The 19,333-nt window shown below is 40.2% G+C and overlaps 1 protein-coding gene across 1 annotated transcript in view; it reads left to right on the top strand.

Annotated features, from left to right (window-relative positions):
- The first annotated feature begins 1,022 nt into the window (after positions 1-1,022).
- The window catches only part of LOC6725439 (acetylcholine receptor subunit alpha-like), an 88,736-nt gene continuing 70,425 nt past the window's right edge, over positions 1,023-19,333 (top strand). The window contains exons 1-2 of the mRNA XM_039296715.2: positions 1,023-1,229; positions 2,265-2,531. The gene's annotated coding sequence lies outside the window, so the exon portion shown is untranslated. The remainder of the gene's footprint in view (positions 1,230-2,264; positions 2,532-19,333) is intronic.

Below are 19,333 nucleotides of genomic sequence, written 5' to 3'. Positions count from 1 at the left end.
CATCCTCCATTCAGCATCCTGCTCATTTGCATTAATGCCATGCACGTGTGCAATGCAGGACGAAGGACGAAGGACCCTCGACTGCAGACTTCAGACTGCAAGCTGCACATGGCGCACTGCCTCGAAATTTTCATAAATAAATTGATTTGCTCCAGCTGGCATAATTGTGGCTAACTGCGGTTAGCATTAATGACTGTCAATTGCCACTTACCTTATTGGCTGAAATAGATGCGTAAACTTCACTCAGCAGATGCTCACCAAAGCATAACGGTTTAATTAGAAAGTTCGCCGGCAAATTTCATACTAAATTGCAATGGAGCAATGTTAATGGAATGCGTCAATAATCTATCATTTCTATTAATGAACAATAGCATACATATGAGAACTAAATAAATAAATATTCAAAAATGAAAATGTCTTAATGGCTGTAAAAATGAAACTAAAACAGCATAACAAAGATTTCTAAATTCGCAAACAGCAGTAATAATTTTGACAAATTTCGAATAGAGCTGCGCCCCCCTTCCCGCTGCACATTACGCATCCGCAACGTTGGCCGGCTGGCATTGAAAAACTGCATTCTGCATTCGCCCAAAAGCACAAAAAAAAAAAAAACAAGAAGTCACACAGTGCTGCGCATGCCAGGGAAATTTTAACAGCACGGGATATTCCTGTGCCGCAGCAAGCGCCTAACAGTAACAGTGGCTCCACACTGTGCGGACCCACAGCAGCAGAGCAGAACAGCAGCAGCGCTGCAGAAGTAACAGAACCTAACGGAACGTAACAGCACAGCATCCGCTGGCAGAATGCGTGGCTGATCCAAAACAGTATGAAACAGGACTCAGCGCTGACGGCACGCGTTTCGCTTCGAGAGAGAGAGAGAGTTACCCGAAAAATAACCAAGCAAGCAGCACAAAAAACGCGCTAAAGTCGCCAGTTGTTGTTGTTGTCGTCGTCGTCGAAAGTCGAAAGTCGGTTGTCGCTTGTCGCTTGTCTCGTTGTTTCCCGTTGTTTCTCGTTGATTGTCGTTGTTGTTGTCGCCGCCGTCGTCGTCGGTTGTTGTCGTATTGTTGTTGTTGCTGGCTCTCTGGTTCTTTTTTTTGCGTTATTTTGTTGTTGCCGTCGTCCCGCCGCCTCCGCCTTCGCCGCCCCGCCCCCTTTTCGACTGTCTGTCTGCGTGTGAGCGTGTGTTGGTGTGTTGTGTCTGTGTCGCGCATGTGACCGCCTCAGCTGTAGGTTAACCGTTATTTCTTTTGCATTCTCCACTTTGTTGTTTATAATTATTTTTAATGCCAGCTTTACCGTTTGAATCCACTTTCTTGTGCCAGGCAATCAGGGAATAGGAAAATAAAAATACTAATATATAGCCGCGATAAACAAAACAAAACAGCTGGGGCAAACGAGCTGCGGAGTTGTGGGGTTAACAAATTTTTAGTTGCAACTTTGTCGCGTTTGGCGGATAAAACAGCGCCCGAAACGCGGGCAAAACGCGCACAAAACGCTTACATAAGTTGGCCATTTGTAAGCGCAACTGTATGTGTGTGTGCGTGTGTGTGTGTGTTGCTATTTTAAGGCTAGAAAATTACCTAACCGAAATGCTTAATGCAAGTAAATGAAAATTTTGGTTGGAAAACGTCAAATTTAAAGAAAGGCAAAAACCCAAAAAAAGCGCGCGACTTCTCGGTGAACCAAAGAAAAAGGAGAAATGGTTTGAAAATAAGAAAATGGGGTGGGAAAAAAACGAAAGAAAAAAGAAGGGGGGGCCAAAGAAAACCGAAATTGTTACACGGTCATTGCGGAGGTCGCGCCAAACTAAAAGAGAGATTTTATTTGCGAGCTGCCAAGGCAAAAACAGCCAAGGGGAATTAGAAATCAATTGACATGCAATGTTTCGTAATAATAAATTGAAAAGGGGAATTCCCGTCAAAAGTTACAACTTGTTGATTGCCAGGCAAAAGCGTCGCAGTTATTACTTTTTACAAAACGTGACAATGCCAGATATGGTCTTAACTACTTATCAATGATTTGTGGTTATGCGAAAGTTTTGGCAACGAGCAGAGATTTGTAATTAAAAAGTTCTTAGTTCAGGCAGAAAGGCTTAAGTCGAGCTTGATTTATTAACAATTTAGTTTAGTTCCATATTTTACTTTGATTTTCGTTTAATTTTCTTTTAAGTTCAGCTGAGTGCGAGACCAACCCACAACTTCTTTTTTTGCTATTTTTTTAATGTTCCAAAACCAAACGAATTCAACGAAAATAAAACCAAGGCTGAAACTTCAAAACAAATATTGGAAAATTCCGAATAAAAGAGGTGTGCCAGTAAGCCGAGAGAACCGAATGCAGATTGAAAGCTAAAGTTCGAGGAAGCCAGCGGGAACCAAAACAAGGAAGCGAGCTCCTGTCCGTGTGAAGGACCTCCTGGGTCTGTGTGCGTGTGCGTGTGTGTGTGGGTGCGGCGACACCACTACCACTACCGCTATCACTACCACTAAAGCAGCATCGGCAGCAGCGGGCGAAATACTTTTTGTGCCAAGGTAAGATTAGCATTAGGACCAAAGTTAATGTCTTGTTTCATGGGGCTAGGCAAATATGCGCCTTTTGCGACGAGGCAGCCAAATTTGGGTTAAGCCACGTTTGCAAAGAATGAAAAAGGGGATAGAAACCATATGTATGTAGATTCCTAAATTATGCATACTATAAATATTTAAGATCGGGATAGGTCAGTTCAAATATTCAGTAATTTTTTATCAATCATCTCTGGAATCAATTAAATGCATCAATGCATTTAGAGTGCAAGTGCATTGTGTCTAATCATCTTCTTTGGTTTATTGTAGTTCCTACCTTTTGTATGCTACCTTTCTTTTCAACACGTATCATTTCAATTCAATCATCATCATACAAAACAACTAAAATGCGTACTTTTATGAAAACAATGACCACGCCCAGACTTTTCAATTGAATTAGCCCACACGTAGCGTTTATTCCTATTTTATGGGAAAACTTTTAAGAATTGCCCCCTGTGCGTATGCAATAGAAAATATTTAAAATGTTTGCCAAACAATTTTGAGCGATTACGAAATGTGCGTGTTCATGTGCGTGTGTGTGTGTTTGTGTGTGTGTTTGTGTGTGTGTTGGTGTTTGTGTGTGCGTGTTTACGCGCTTGTGTGTGACATGAATGGCTCCAGTGGGAGTGGAAATGCCAATGTTGCTGTTGTTATAGCTACACTAACAAAAATTTGCTGCTCTTTTCGAGCTGTAAAATAAATGAATTGTGTTGAGACATAAATAAACTATGCTTTTAGTCTTTACAATTTATGATATTTAAGTTGTATAGTTCTTTTAATGATAAATGCATTTTAAAATGTTTAAAACAATTGTTTTCCCTGCATTCCTGCTGCTGTTGTGGCCAAAACAGCGAAAGCGCCTATATTTATTCATTTTAGCCAGTTTGTTGCTATTGTTCGCCATTCGGCGTTCTACATCCGCCACTGTGCGCACTCTGAAATCTCTGAAATATCTGAATTCTCCATTCTACATTTGGCACTCCGGCCATCTTCAATCTACATTCGGGGCTTTTAATTAAATGCAACAACAATAACGACGATGGCAATGCCAAACGGAATCAAACAAAAGCCATTCGCACACTAAAACATGGTGTCGTGGGAAAAGCGGGCAAAATCGGGTTAAATGCGGGGGAAAATGTCGGGCGAAAATGCGGATGATTGGTAGTGGGGGGAGGGGGGTGCTGGTAAAAGTCAAGGGCCAAATGAAAGCCCCCGAACTGTGACCAACTAACAACAAATAGCGATTTGTGCATGGAAATTAAACGAACTGATTAAATGTTGAATTAGTGCCCGAATGCCAAAATCCAGCGCCACTTTTCGCACCCTTCATTTGACATGAAAACGAAAACGAAATTGATGTTTATTATTCGTTTGGCAGAGATGTAAGAGCCAAGCGAAAAGTAATTAAGCCAAGTTTACTTAAGTGAAGTGAAGTGCTCTTACGCAGCTCCTCTTCTTTTTTGGCAAGCAGTGAATGAAATAATAATCACCAGTTATCAACTGATAGCAAAATACTTGCTACTCTACGCATTAATGCGATTGTATAAGAATTATATTTAATATAGATTCAATTTTATTGAGCATTGCAATATTTAGCCAGATAAAAAAGCCTGACTTTGTTTTATTGAATACCTTTCGGTGTTCTAATCAACTGAGATGCATTGCGATCTATGTGTTTTCCATGCTGGCCCAACTGCATTAGCCAGTTTGACTTTTGTGCTGCGGCCATTCCTTTTCGCATATCGAGGGCAATCGGGGCGCTACAGGAATACAGAAATGCAGAAATACAGAAATGCAGAAATTGGCTAATACAGTGTCGGCCAGCAGATGACCCACTTGGGGCTGTGCTCTTCTGGCGTTGACTGTTTTGCATTTAAATCGTTTTAATTGTTGCCGAAAAACAAGCGAATGTGTGTCGGTGTCTGTGTTTCTCTCTGCAGAATGAATGAATGAATGAACGAGTGAACGAGTGAATGAATGAATGAATGAACTTAGCATTTAGAATGTGGCTCTCGTTTCGCCATTGTTATGGTTTTCGGTCCGAGTTTCAGCACAATGGGGCGTATGAGCAACGTGGATGTGGGGGTGGATGCGATGGCCACGTTGCTCATACGCCCCATTGTGCAGGCGAATAAAATGTTAACATGGAAAAAATCGTTGTGGCCCCGGCCAAATGAAGAGATTATTGAAATGGCCAAGAGCAGGACCCTTCCTGACAACTCGCTGAAAATTTTGTGCTCAAAACAAAGCCCAAGGGTGGCCTAGAAATGCCAAAAGGCCAGGCTATCAAACGTGGGCAAAAAAAAAAAAAGAAACAAAAAAAACACTGGCGTAAAAATTAGCAAAATAGTAATCAATGTAATCAATGCAATTGCACATTTTTGCTTAATTAAAAAAATATATTACACCCAGTAAGCGCAAACATTTTCACTTGCACATTTGGTATTTAAGCTGATTTAATCAGAAATTCCTCACTTAACTTAATTAATTAATTTAATTAAAAAGCCAGTCGATTACATTCTACATTTGCCACAAACCAAATACAAAACATTATTAATCTACTTTAAACAATGTAAGCAATCTGTAATCCGCTTTCCAATTGAAAGACAATCGACAGCGCATTTTCGCTCAGTGTGGCGACCTGGGCGAGTGGTCTAATGTCCTTCTTCTTGCTCTTCTTCTTCTTCCGCTCGCTCCTTGTGCTATCTCCATCTCACCGTTATCCTTGTCGTCCTTGTCGTTTGCCTCGTTGCTTTTTATGGCCCATGTCAAACATTGCAAATCAGTTTAAACTAACAAGCGCCACTTGGATCTGGATCCGGATCCGGGGATCCGGCAGTGGGCGTGGCCCTGTTTTGTCTGCATTGCAGCTGACGCCTTTCGAAACGCAAAAAGGATTAAAAAAGAAACAAGCGAGCAAACGAACGGGAAATATACACAGGACGACAACTTTAAATTGTAGACAAATTTTTTAAGTGCCTCAAGCCTTTTATTTTTTTTTATTGCTCCCCTTTGTGCGGCGGTCAATTTAAGGATCTGAATTATTGAGCGGGAAACTGAAACTTACACACACACACACACACAAAAGCACAACACGAATACAGGTGCACCGGTTTTCCTCGCTCACACACACAATTAACCAATTAGCACTTTTTCGCTTGTTTCTTGTTTTCTGGCGCCGGCCATTTTATGATTTTTTATTACCGCTTTATTGTTGTTTGTTGTAAACAAAAATTTTTGTTTGCTCATAAAAAAAACAATTTTTAATTGCTGCCGCACAAAACAATGCAAAAAATAAAGCAACAAAAAAAAAAAAAGAAAATAGAAATAAAACAGGGCAAAAGTAAAAGGAGCGAAGTGAAAAATGTGTGAAAACTGTGAAAAACTGTGCGATGGCAAAACAAAGAGTGGCTGGCTAATAAAAATAAATATGAATGCCTAGAAGGAGAGATAAGGAGTGTGGGCAGGCGGCCTATTTGTGGCGCCAATTAGCTTACAGCGAGGGTCGCTTCAGCAGTTTCCCGATTAGATTCTAAATAACTTGCTTTCTTTACAAGTATTTGATGAAATCTATTTAATATATGTTTTCTTTTCGCATATCTATGCTATTAATATTTTATATATATTTCAATCTCTCACCTGAATTTATCTCCTACTTGAAACTTTTCGATCAACCCCGGCAGCTGTGCCCTTGTCCTTCTTCCTTTCGTCCTGCTTTTCCCACTCCTTCAGTTCCTTCCTGCTCAAATTTCGCACTTTCCGTGCGGTTTTCAATGTGTTTTCCTCATTTTGCTCTGCTGCTTGTTGGGCGGAATTTTCACCGCCCTTCCCTTCTCCTTTTCTTTTTTTTTGGTAGGCCACAGTCAACGCACAAAATGCGTAAAATAAAAAATTATAATAAATATATATAAATTCATTTTTTCGTTACTTCCTGCCTGGCTGCTGGAACCAAACCCCTCCCCCTCCCCCTCCCCCCCCCTCATTCCCTGGCATTTTCACTTCCCTTTTGCTGCTTCGTTGGCCGTTTTTCCTGATTCGCGTAAACTTTTTAATAGCACTGAAAATTCCTCGAAAAAAGCCGCAGGAAGCATTTTGAGATTTGCGATGATGACGATGGTCCCCTTAGTCTTTGTATGTGTGTGAGTATCTGTGTGTGTGTGTGTGCGGGACGTGCGTGTGTATTTCCTTCATTTTTGAGGGGAAAATTTTAAATAATAAGCTCGGCGCATTTTCCACTTGCGTAAGTTGCGTCTTTACAAAAAAATCGAGAAGAACCCATTGAAAAAGCTAATTTAACTCAACGGATTAAGTATTTTCATGGTACAGGGATTTTACATGATGGAAATTCGGAAATTCCTTATTGCGAAAAACCCGTTTGAAAATTACAACAATTTTTATGTCTTAGCAAAAGCAATCCGAATTTCGTTTGCTGGTTGCGCTTGAACTATTTGCAATATATTTGATTTTAAATTAAATATATAAAATGTTCAAATATTTGAACAACTGGCGCAAACATTTGCTCAGTTCACAAACTCAGAAAATATCCACAAATATTTGTGCATTTGTTTGTTGTCACCGGTGTTTAATCAGTTTCTGTTCGAACATATATTTCTTAATTTGCTTTTTGGCTTTCGCCTTGATATTCCCTTGTTATTTGATTTTATTTGCTCTGCTTTTCTGCTTTTTCGACATTCATTTGTTTGTAAATTTGTCATTTTATCTGGCTGTGCACACACACCACACACACACACCACCACACACACTATAGTTTCCCATTTGTCACCAGTGTCGCTGGCAGTGATTTTTCGGCTTTTTTGACTTTTGTTTGTTTAATTTGGTTCCCAGCTAAATAGCAAAGATATGCTGCTAAATCACTGAAAGGAACTGATGGTTGTGAAATGAAACTTTAATTTTAATTTATTAAATTATGCACATATGCTTGTTGCACAGTTCGAAAATATACCTAATTGTCGGATATGCAAATACTTTTGTTGCATCCAAAGATTGTTTTATAGACACATTGTGTTCGCTGCATTTTTTTTTTTTATCTGAGCGAGTGACAGCGCTCTCATGTATGCACATATGCCACCCAATTTTCCACCCGATTTTCCGAACCATTTTTCCCGTCCACTTTTCCGGGCTGCGGCAAAAGTTAACAATGTGCCACACAATAAGGCGACTTTGTCGGCACTCTTTAGCCAACCAGCCACGCCCCCTTTTGGGCTGCCGCCCGCTTTCATTACCATTTCCTCTTCAATTACCAATGCAGTCAAATGCTCCGCCTTCTTTCCCTACTCCTACTCTTTTCTTTTCCTCTTTTTTTATGGTCAACAGAGTTGCACTAAAAAGAGTGTCGCTTCGTTTTTGGTCGCTTTTGAAGTGCATGTGTGCTCGGCTCTTTGACTTTGTTGTCTCCTCAACAGTTTATCCTCTCGAATGTTAATTGAGTTTTGTTCTAGCTGAAAAACAAACGGGAAAAGTAAAGATTTACCCGTCATCGATTCAATCCAGCAGCTGTCGCTATCGAAAAAAGCGAAGAAAGATTAAGTGAAGCGAAGGGAAGTGAAGCAAAGCCACGGGTAGTCATTTTCGCTCCAGGGGGGCGTACGCTGCGTATACGCAACGTGAATGAAAACTGAAGAGACGAGATGAGATGAGTCGAGTTGAGCTAATGCCTGCCACTGACAACTGACGATTTATATAGGCTTGTTTGCGGGTAGCATATGTAAGATGCCACTGAGCTCCTTTAATGTGATTAAGGTTCATTCCACCTGGGGGCAGGTGAAAAAAAATTGGCTGAGGCGCATTTGCAACATTCTGGTTATTTATTCATTCATTTACCGACAATTCCTGGGCGATTTTTCAGCATGTAAATCAAACAGATGATGCACATTTTTAAACCATATTTGTTACTTTATGTGTTTGCATTGCTATGCATGTATGTACATATGTTAATTTTTTATAAAGTCAATTTGTGTGGCAGAATAAAAAACTTTTTAACGCGCTGCTTAAATAATTTAAGTGATTTGGCAAACAAAAAATCATTTTTTCTACAGTTTTGAGTATTGAGTATTGTGCTGCATGTTTACGTTTGCGACTTCCTGTCACTTTGTGAATAATTTGTTAGTTTAATCATAAGATTACAAGTTTAAACTGTTTAAATAAATTAACAATGGTTTGCCAGCGCAATTTTGCTAAATGCGAGAAGCAACTTATTTTTTTTTTTTGACTTTCAAATGTACACATTAGAATGAGAATGAGTTGTGCACAAATTGTGTAATCGATTAAACAAATTCGGCTCAGCCTCTTAAGGACCCGGAAAAAGGACAAAGGAAAGTGAAAGCAAACATTTGCACATCGACACAACAAAAGGAGCGAGGGAACTATGAAATATGCATAAGGATTGTGCCATTTACAGTCATTTGAATTTGAGTTCGTCGGAAAAGGATTTTCCTTGACACACACACACACACTCACACAGTCCAGTGTCCAGCGTCCAATGTCCAGGACAATTATTCAAAATGTATTTGCCAAGGATATTTACTAAGGATGAGCGACTGGCGCTGAGACGATGCCAGCGACTAATGCGAGGCATCTCGGTTCGGATGAGACTAAGAAGCATATGCAAAAATGAATCCTTAGCATAACAAATGCGACCACTGGCCAAGGATTAAGCAGATACTAAATATATGCAGACAGCCGTGTTCAAGATAATAGAACTTTGTGAAAAAAAGATAGAATATTCTCACAAGAACTTACTTACATATACTTATTACTTTTAATATATTATTAAAATATAAATAGTAGAGGTTTTTTGCCTATTCTACGTGCCTGAATATTTGGGGGAATGACTTTTGACTTTTCTTGCGACTATCCTTGAAAGTGAATCGCAGCCCGATGATTTTGCTAGACAAAAGTGCGGCGAACAATGGCAACTCTCGCTCTTTTTTCCATAATACATTTTGTACGGCCAGACATCTCAGCCGATTTTTTGGCAACATTAATCGAAGCTGAAATGCTGAATGGCCGCCGCAAGGATTGAGGAGCGTTGGAAGGAAGGAAGGAAGTCGACCATGGTCAGGGATATGGGGAAAACGAGAAACGAGGTCAGCGGCTGGAACGAAGATATGCACTGCAAAAACAGGGCACCAACTTGAACAGAAAGTAAGAAATATGCAACTTAAAATGTTATTTTTAAGTTCAGCAAACTGATGTTTGGTATAAATTTTTAAAGAATATTAAATTCTCAGATTATGCTGTTTGTTTGTTTTTCTCTGTGCCTTAAGCAAAGATGATGGTTTTTAGGAAGTCTTATGATTTATTTGCCTAAACAATTGATATGACTATTTTCTTTTCGACCTCGTCCTTTCGCACAGCCCATGCATGCCATGTGGGTGGGGGCGTGGCCAAGACATGTTCTCGCAACTCTTTTTGAGCCGCAGCAGATGAAAATATGTAAATAGGATTTATGGCAAACTTTTAACAGGATTTTCCTGACATATCCCGGAACGGGCGCCAAAGGATGTTGAACCACGCACACAGATACACATGGAAAGACAAATAAACAAACACGCACACAAACACACAAACACACACACACACATACAGCCAAAGCTATCTGCAGTTGTAGACACATTTATCCAAGTGAGTGAGTCCTGCCCGTGTGCGTGTGAGTGATTGTGTTCAAGTGTGAGTGCGAGTGTATTTGCCTAAATGCGGGCCGAGGGGCAATCGAAGACTTTCTTATTTACTCATGTGGTATATTTGCATTTTGGAACATATTTAAATAATAAAGTGTGATTAACATACTTTTGAATGCAATATATCTTAGCCATTTTCATCAAGTTAATATCTACGTTACTAAAATTGCTAACATGCCAAGAATAACTTAAGGTTTTCTATAAATGTTTTATATTTCTGAATTATTATTTATAATTTATTTTCAATAGATTTGCAGTGACCCTCGTTGACTCGATTCAATTGTGTTGTCTTAGGCTCTTCGCTTAACTGCTCGTCCAACATTCTACGCATCATCGCACCTCATCACTTACCCGTCTCCTCTTTTTTGGTCCACTCTACCCCTTTTCCCATATGTATGTATGTGCACACATATGTATGTATATTTCTTAGCTATTCAGCCCACTTTAGAATCCGCACTCAACCTGTTTCTGTTTCAGCTTTTTTTATTGTTTTTTTTTTTTTTTTTTTTTTTTGTGTGTTGTGAAATTTTTTGTCTTATTTAGCTTGTGTGTTGCCATTCAAAATGTCTCCACTCAGCTTGTCTTTTTTTGTTTGTCATGTGAAAATTAAGCCGTCGTCTGGCTGAGTTTGCCCCATCCTTGGCTATAACTTGCTCTACACATCATCGTCATCATCATCAGCAGCAGCAGTATCATCATTATCATTATCATTATCAGCATCCCTAAAAAGCCACTCTCGAGGAACTTCTGTCGCATTGTTGTCCCAATCTCGCATTGTTGTTGTTGCTACTGCTTTTGTTGTTGCTGTTGTTGTTGTTGTTGTTTATTCTCCTTCTCTCGGCTGTCGACTGTCGCCTGTGTTTTGGTATTTACGCTTTCAATAATTCATGCTTAAGGGATAATCAGGATATGCGTGTATGTAAATTTTGATAATGCCATTTTCGAATGCCAAAGGACATTCCATCCACTATCTCACTTGCACGCACGTCCTTCTGTGCGAATGCTGTGTGTTCCCTGAATTTTCACACCTTTTTCCTTTCCCCATTTTCATTTCCATTCCTTTTTTTTTTTTTTTGGTTTTTTGTTTTGTTTTTGAACGCCCCATTTGCTTGGGGGGTTTGGTTTTTTTGCCCAGCCAAATGTTGTGTTGGAAAATGCCTGGGATATTAGTTTTATTCTGGGATCAGCTGAATTGCCAGATTATACTGGTTAGTGTGGAAGAATCTCTGATTTATTAAGATGATATTCGATGGGGGTTTTGTGTTGGGGCAAAGTTGGGCAGCACACACGGTTGGTTGATTCAAACGCTCATTTTATGGGGCCAGAAATGCTGCAGGCATTTAAATTACCATTTAAGTTGGAAGAGATTCCGGTTAAGTTTTCATATTTATTCGTATTTAATTCGAATCAGATTTAATTGGGCAGCAGACATTTCTTACTTTTTTACTATGAAAGATATGTCTTAAATTAATATTCAATTCATTTTGATTCCGATTATTGTGGCATCACAGCTTTATTTCTCCAAGTGTGCATAGACAAAATACCAATTCACTAAAGTTTCAATCAATTGGCCACACAACTATAAAAGTGCTATTACATTTAGCCATAAATTCTCTGGCCATTTTCCGACTTAGACCCTTTTCGCCGGATAGCCAACTCTTCCAGAGCCCCAATTACTCCATGTACATCTGGATTTATCTCCATCTTGCCGACTGGTTGTCGACACCATCGCATCCTGGTCCTAGTAATTTAGTAAATCGCCCAACAATGGTGGGTGGAAAATGTCTTGGGCGCAAATGCCGCGCAGTTAGTCATTCGAGCTATTTACTCATTCATTTCATGCATTTATTCACACTGACTTTCCCCATTTCCCAGGTGCGACTCATTTGCCGCTCACGCATTTCTCTTCTTGAATTTTGAAGCGACCCCACCCACTTTCGCTTTCGCCTTTGCTTTCTCCAGGGAAACTGTCAGCGCGCACCGAAAATGAAAAATGGTTTAAGAACAAAATAAAAAAAAAAAATAAGAATAGAAGGAAAGCGAAACTCTTCCCTTTGACTGGGCGCCATTTATCCAGATCAAATTGCTATCGTCATGGCCAAGTTTTGTGGTGGCCATCCTTGGAAAATGCTGCATGCCACTACCACTGACCGAATTTGCATGGAAAATCTGCAATTCGGGGGGGTCGCTTTCCAGCTGCTGCAGCGTCGCTTTCAGTTGCAGTTGCAGATTTTCATATGCTGATAAATTAAAAGGAAAGTATGGCAACAACAATAGCCGCTTGTGGTATCATCTGGGCGTGGCACATTGCAACAGACTACACTGGGTTTTCGATGAAAATTCCGCCGAGAAAAAATATTAGAAATCAAGCGAAAGGAAAATACGCTTAGTGTTAAAACAATAAACGAAGAGATATTAAAAAGCTAGTTTTATACAAACAATGTGCACTAATCAATCGAATATATATGCATATATAATTACTATATTCTTGCTTAGAAGCTTTTAACACATAATTTGTTGTTCAAGTTGCCTAACTTCTTTAAGTGTATGCACAAAAAAATTCAATTTAGTTTGGATTTTTATTTACTTTGGCATTGTGTCTTGCCTTCGTGCAGGTGACACTAACAGGTGGACGGACATATATCACTCACGGTGCAACTGGCCACGCCCCCACCCCCAGTGGCGCCCACCTTGTGTTGCCACATCTGCAGACACAAAAATGTATTGCATACTGCTCGGCGCACACCTGGACACGCTTGCATTCCTTTGAGCAGGTGACCAAGTGATTGGGATTGGGATTGCGATGGTGATCGCTTTCAGGTTGGAACTCTCGGCTTGCAGATGCCATCGAAATGGATTCTCTTTGGCATTTCTGGTTTGCGCTTTATTGCATTTTGAAATTTTGTTAGCTAACTCAATCAGTTACAATGTATTTGGTTTAGTTTGATTTGTGCTCGGCATTTCCTTGTTTACTTCACGGCATTTTTCGCATTTTTGTAGCTACATGAACTTATGCGATATGTTTTATGAAGTGATATCCTTTTTTGGTGCTACGACTATTGTTTGGTCTGTGTTTGCGCATTTGGTTGGTGACTCTGTTCTCAATTTCAGCTGAGCTGCCCCCGTTTTTTTTTTTTTGTAGCCGACCCCCTTTTGCGCCGCCTTTGTGCGCTGATGCACGTAATTCCGAGGCATGTTTTAGTGCAGTTTTCCCCTCTTTTGCCTGCTTAACTGCACATATTTCAGCGTTTTCCCTATTATGTGTGTGTGTGTGTGTGTGCCTTTGCGCGACAATAATTAAAATAGTTGCTGCCTATCGTCGCATTACGCATACGCCGCGTGTGCACCCCACCCCCTCCCCTTTTTTTTGCCAGCAATACGTAATTCATAATGCGACAGCGACTTCCGCTTCTTGTCTCCCACCCACCAGGCACTTATGAATATTTCTGCGCCCATCTACTTCCTGCTGCAGCCTTCTTTGTTGCACCGTTGTTGTTGCCGGCTAAAAGCGCGCAATTTGCATAGTTGTAAGTTGCATGTTTGTTGTCATAAGTTTCTCGCTATTCTATGTTTTTTATCCACACCCATACCCATGCCCACTTTTCTAAAAAAAAAAAAAACTACGGGGGCATCGCAGCAGGGGTATTATAATTTTCAACACAAGTTTGTCTTCCTGGAAAAGTTTGTTAGTTTCTTTAATAGCAGCGAAAGTATCACGAGGCAGAGAGCATATCTTATCTAAAAACATAATTCTTAAACTTGTTAATACTTGCACATACTTTGTTTGCTTGGAATTTTAATATGTAAATGTGAAACTAGGTTTGAGCAGCCAGGTATGTTTGAAAAGCAAAATAAATGCGATATATAGTTTATAATAATTAAGTAACATAAAATACTTTATGCTCTATTTAACAATGTCCCATTATATTTGTCATGTATGCTTATATCTGCATACTGGGTATGCTTAGCGTCGACCCTCCACAAACTAGACGATCTTTCATGACTTTTTTCGTCTCGTTTTGCCACGCTTTATTTATTTTTTTTTTTTGTGCGGGCCATGTTTTATGCATGCGTTGACATCATTCACAAATGATGTGGGGACCAGGTTTCTTTGGTCTGCTGGGGGATTTCAGCTGGCTCCCACGACGATACACAGAGCTCGCTTTAAATGCAGTTTTCCCAGTTTCCCATCAGCCAGAAAAAAAAAAAATGAGGAGGGGAACAAAAAACGGAAGGAAATCAGGCGACTGGCCAAGCCAAGCGGCTGTCTGACTTGTCATAAATCAAAAATAATTACTTTTGCCACACGGCGACAAGAACTTAGAGCAGCTCCTCCTCCTCGCAAAAAAAAAAAATAATAATAATAAAAAGACACACTGGACAAGCAGTCGGACTGGGTAGGATTTCTGGCCAGGATTAGGTGGTGGTGGACAGCTGCAGCTGTCGGCAGCTTTGACCTCACCGAGCAGAAAATCAATCAATTTGCACTGCGCGTCTCCGTACGCTTAATTTATAGAAATGAAATTCATTTTTGGACAGGTGGGAATAAATTGAATAAACCTAGCAACGAAATACTTTCACAAAACTATGCATTTTTTAAGAGCTTATATTTTGTATTCATTCTTTTCAATCGAATTAAATCCTTTCAAATACCGCATTACTTTTGCTCACTGGAATGCGTTTTGTTATTAACTTGTTACACATTTAAGTAGTTAATAGTTCATGCGCTGCATTTTTAAATTGATTGCTGTTTGTTTTCTTTAATTTCGAATTAGCGAAATCATATTTAATATTTGCATATTTAAACGCTATTTCCTGAATGATTACACATATTTCATTGTCCATCAGTCCTGTTATCTTCCGCATCCGCATTTCATTCATATTTCGGCATTGTTAGTCACTGCGCTAGCTTTTAATTGATTTCAATTTTTTATTCCTGCTCCCTGTTGTTTCATTATTTTTTCTTTTTTTGCTGTTTGCAATTTCAAATTCAATTTGTCGCAATCGTGCAGTGAAAAGCAACGCGAATAAATGGAAAAGCGAACGAAGGCGATGCAGAGCTTAAAATAATGAAAATAAATGCAATTATAAAGCCGGCCAAAAGCGAATTAAGCGCACAGGGCCTTCAATTGCACTCGGGGATCGTCACGAACAGAAAAATCCCCAAAATACTTAACCTGACACCCGGACACCCGAAACACCCGAAGCAGCCCCCGCTGCCCACACTTCAAACCCCTTTTGCCGCAGCTCGTTGAAAACTTTAAGACACTTTTAAAATAATTTACACAAAAGAGGGGGCACAAGTGTGGGAGCGGGGGTAAATGGAGGGGGGGTGATGGGCCAAACGTTGAGTGACTTTTGATGGGAGAATTGTCTCGCAGATAAGGAAGAATGAGGGTGCACTGCGAGAAATGGGAGCTGCTTTCAACAGTTCAGTGCTTAAAGTAGCAAAAAAAAAAGAACTTAATGTTTTCATTTGATATTTGTGCCATATATATATAAAGCTATTTTTTATTAGCTAATTTATATATGCGATAATTTATTATTTTATGAATAATAGAGCACATTTTCTTTCGGTGTGTCAGTTAAAAGTTTCGTTGTCTCTGCCTTATCAGCAAATTGCAACCAGAATGTCGACGCACTGAACACAAAACTCCATACCCGTCAGCCAGTCAAATCTCTGGGCAGACATCCCACCAAGCCACCCAGCCAGCACGCCACTCGAGGACTTTTCCGAGTACCATCGCACCACCCAGTGGCCAGTTGGCAGTGGCTAATGCTAATGCAGCTGGCAAAGACCAAGGACGAAGGGCTTAGAGGGCGATGAGCACTGCTTAAATGCTTTGTCCTGTCCCCAGGATTTTCCTGCACCTCTTCCCCATTCATCCATTCGCATCCCGAGCACTGCGCTCCTGCGTCTCCAACTTGTCTCTTGTTGCAACTTCTGACGTCTGGGACATGGCCAAGCCACCCACAGCCATCCGAGCACCTGGGCAACCCACTCCGCATACCAGCCGTAAGCGGCTCGGGAAACTTGTGCGTAAAGTTTTCCTCCAAAATCAGATGAATGAATGGAGAAGTGTCTGGTGCGGTGAACGAATCAGAAACATAAGCCGCTCTTTGTATTCCTGTAAGCAAAGCGTAACTATTTTAAATGTTTATTTAATGTGCAGCGATTAAAATTTAATATATTTAATATTTCGATTTTATTGACTTAGTTATAGAGCTTAGATTTCCAGCTTTCGAAATGATTGTGCTAATTTTTGTCACCCTACAATGTGCTTATCCGCTGGGGCACAAGACTTGTGCTCAAATTTTTACCCAGTTGTTTTGGAAAATTCAGAGATTATCCTTAATGGAAACTAACGGGAAGACCAAACTGTGCGTTGTGTATATGTATGTATATGTTTGTATATGTATATGTATGTTATATACAAACTTTTGCGTGCCCAGAAACATTTCCCTGCTGTGTGTTCCAAACTTCTATTCTATTCTGTTCGAAATTTATAACGCCCCCGGCTGGGGTAAAGTCTCACCGCCGCTGTTGCACCTGTCAGGTGGGAGAGGCTTCAACTTCTCACTGTACCACTATCTGCACCACCACCCCATGCACCACCCACTGCACCACCCACTGAAGATGTTGGTGTTGCATTGTTTTGTGGCTTTTCTGTGAGCTTCTGTGAGCGTAAAGGCGAAACAATTTCGGAATTTGTTTATGGTATTTTGTTTTGCTGTTTATTTATTTAAGTTTGTTTTTCTTGGTTGCCTTTTTGCAACTTTTTTTTTGTATTTTTTTTTTGTCTTTTTGTTTGCTTTTATTTTCTTTTCGCAATGCGTATTCAGGCTGAAAAGTTTGCAGCTTGTTTGCTGAATGAGTTAAGCTTTTCTGCGGTTTCTTCTTGCGGCATTTAGGTTAATAATTAGTTTTCATCTGCCACGTTAAGCTTAAGGTTTCATTTCATTCATTTTTTCACACAAATCACTTGAAGTCATAAATGTTTGAACGATTTATAAGTTTGTTTTGTTCGATTTTAGTTGCCAAATTATCTGGCTGCATTTCACTAATATTTTCTTTTTTTTCCAACACGGCTGTAAATGTGGCATTCTATGTTCTTCTTTTTTTTCTCGCTGGCAATTTTGCTGACTGATGGTTCGTTTTTGGAGTGTGCCAGTTGGTTTTCAGCTTTTCCATGGTGGCGCGTGATTTTGACGGCGATTGCTTAATAGCCGGCAGGCATTGCTGGCACTTTGGGTCCATTGAAATGGCTCATTTTGTGGCATTTGCGTGGGGAAAGTGCTTTGGTGCGATGGAAAAAGCGCGCTCGAGCAATTTGTGGCACTTTAAGTGGATATCCATTTTCCCTTCGCCTATTCTCCGCCAGCTTTTGTAAAGTAGTAACCTTAAAAAAGAGGCTGTTTGGCTTATGATTAAGCCATTTGACGCAAATCGCAGTTCCGAATGAAAATATATATTTTTATATATATTTTATTTGAGTGTTCAATGCAGCTGCCAGGCGACGGGAAATGCCATTAATATGCTCGTACATAAATGATTCCCTCTCTTTCACGATTCAATATAGCCGTCTCTTTTGCAGCCCTATGTCTTTGTCTTTCATTTTTATCGCATTCGGCTAAACGAAACAAAAAGCGAAAGTTTTGCGCTTTGGCGTTTCATTAAAGTTTTGGCTCACAAAAGTATGCTACAAAATATACGAGTATCAGGACCACGTGCGTATGTGTGTATTTCTGTGTGCGTGTGCGCGCCCGTTTATTTGTGTGTCTGTTTGTGTGTGTGTGTGTGTATGCGAGTGGCAAAAAGTTGTAACTGCTATCAGTTACTTTCTGCAATGAGAGACAGAGACAGCGACGGCGACATTCACATTATGAAGATAAGCCATGGAAAACAAAAGGCCAACCATCCTGGGGAAAAGCCTGCCACACACACAAACACACACACACACACAGACAGGAGTGTACATACACATGTATACGGGATGTGTTTGTGTATGGCCTGTGTTCGTGCCAGCGCAAAACGTTTTGACTTGGCCTCGGTGTTCGTGCTTGTTGCTATTAGGATTAGAAATGCTAAATGAGATTTTTCTTCAGCAACTGACCCCAGAGAACTCGGTCTACGAATGTGCTAGAGATCTGAATATTGGGATGCGGTTGCTCTTGGAAATAAAGTAACCATAAAGTAAGACACTTTATCGAATAAATAGTTCGTTTCGTTGTAGTTCCAATAAATCCTTAACTTAACTCTGAGAACTTGAACATCAGCCAAATAAACCTAAGATTACAATAAAATGGTCTAACCTATACAAAACTAATACCATATCTTAATGTCTAGGCATTGTAATATGTATCCAAACTGTAATGTATTGCCCAATAAATCTTGAAATCATGTCAGAGCAAAATGAATGGTACTTTCAACTCGGAAATCAGCTGGCTTGCGGTGCCCCAGCCATTCTCATTATAGTTTTCCCTTTTCTTTTTTTTAGTGGCCAGCATAAACTGATTCAGTTCTTTGGGTAGTAGCATATTCCAGCATATAGTATTCCCCTTCTCCAAAAACCAAAGCACCAACGCCCCTACCCCCTCCCCCATCCCAGGATAGAAACGAAATGAAAGTTGTAACTTTCACTGGGCACGGCGCGTGTATCTGTATCTATATATCTGGATGCCAGTCTGTGTGCTCTACACACAAATCAAAAACTTTTACTGCCTGCCCCGGCCCACATCCATAACTATGAGCCACGCCCCCAAGCACACACCCCGCCACCCACCTACTCATACATACACCCCCGCAATCCCCCCACCTTCCAAACATTGCCATTTCCGTTTCCATTCCCACTCGACCCAAAACTAAGTTCATTTGTCTGCCCGTTATTTTTCGTCTATTTCTATTTCGCCATTGTCTTTGCGACTCATTTTCACTGGGGCTTTTGTGAGGGAATTTAAAACAATATTTACGCATTGCAAGTGGCAACGGCAATGGCAACAGCAACAAAAGCCCAGCCAAATGCCAAAAAAAAAAAAAAGAAAAAAATGTATATGAAAGCAAAAAATCAACAA

Source organism: Drosophila simulans, chromosome X (genome assembly GCF_016746395.2).
Source record: "Drosophila simulans strain w501 chromosome X, Prin_Dsim_3.1, whole genome shotgun sequence".
Lineage (NCBI taxonomy): Eukaryota > Metazoa > Arthropoda > Insecta > Diptera > Drosophilidae > Drosophila > Drosophila simulans.
The sequence above is the reverse complement of the archived record's forward strand: the minus strand, read 5'-3'. Positions and strand labels throughout refer to the sequence as shown.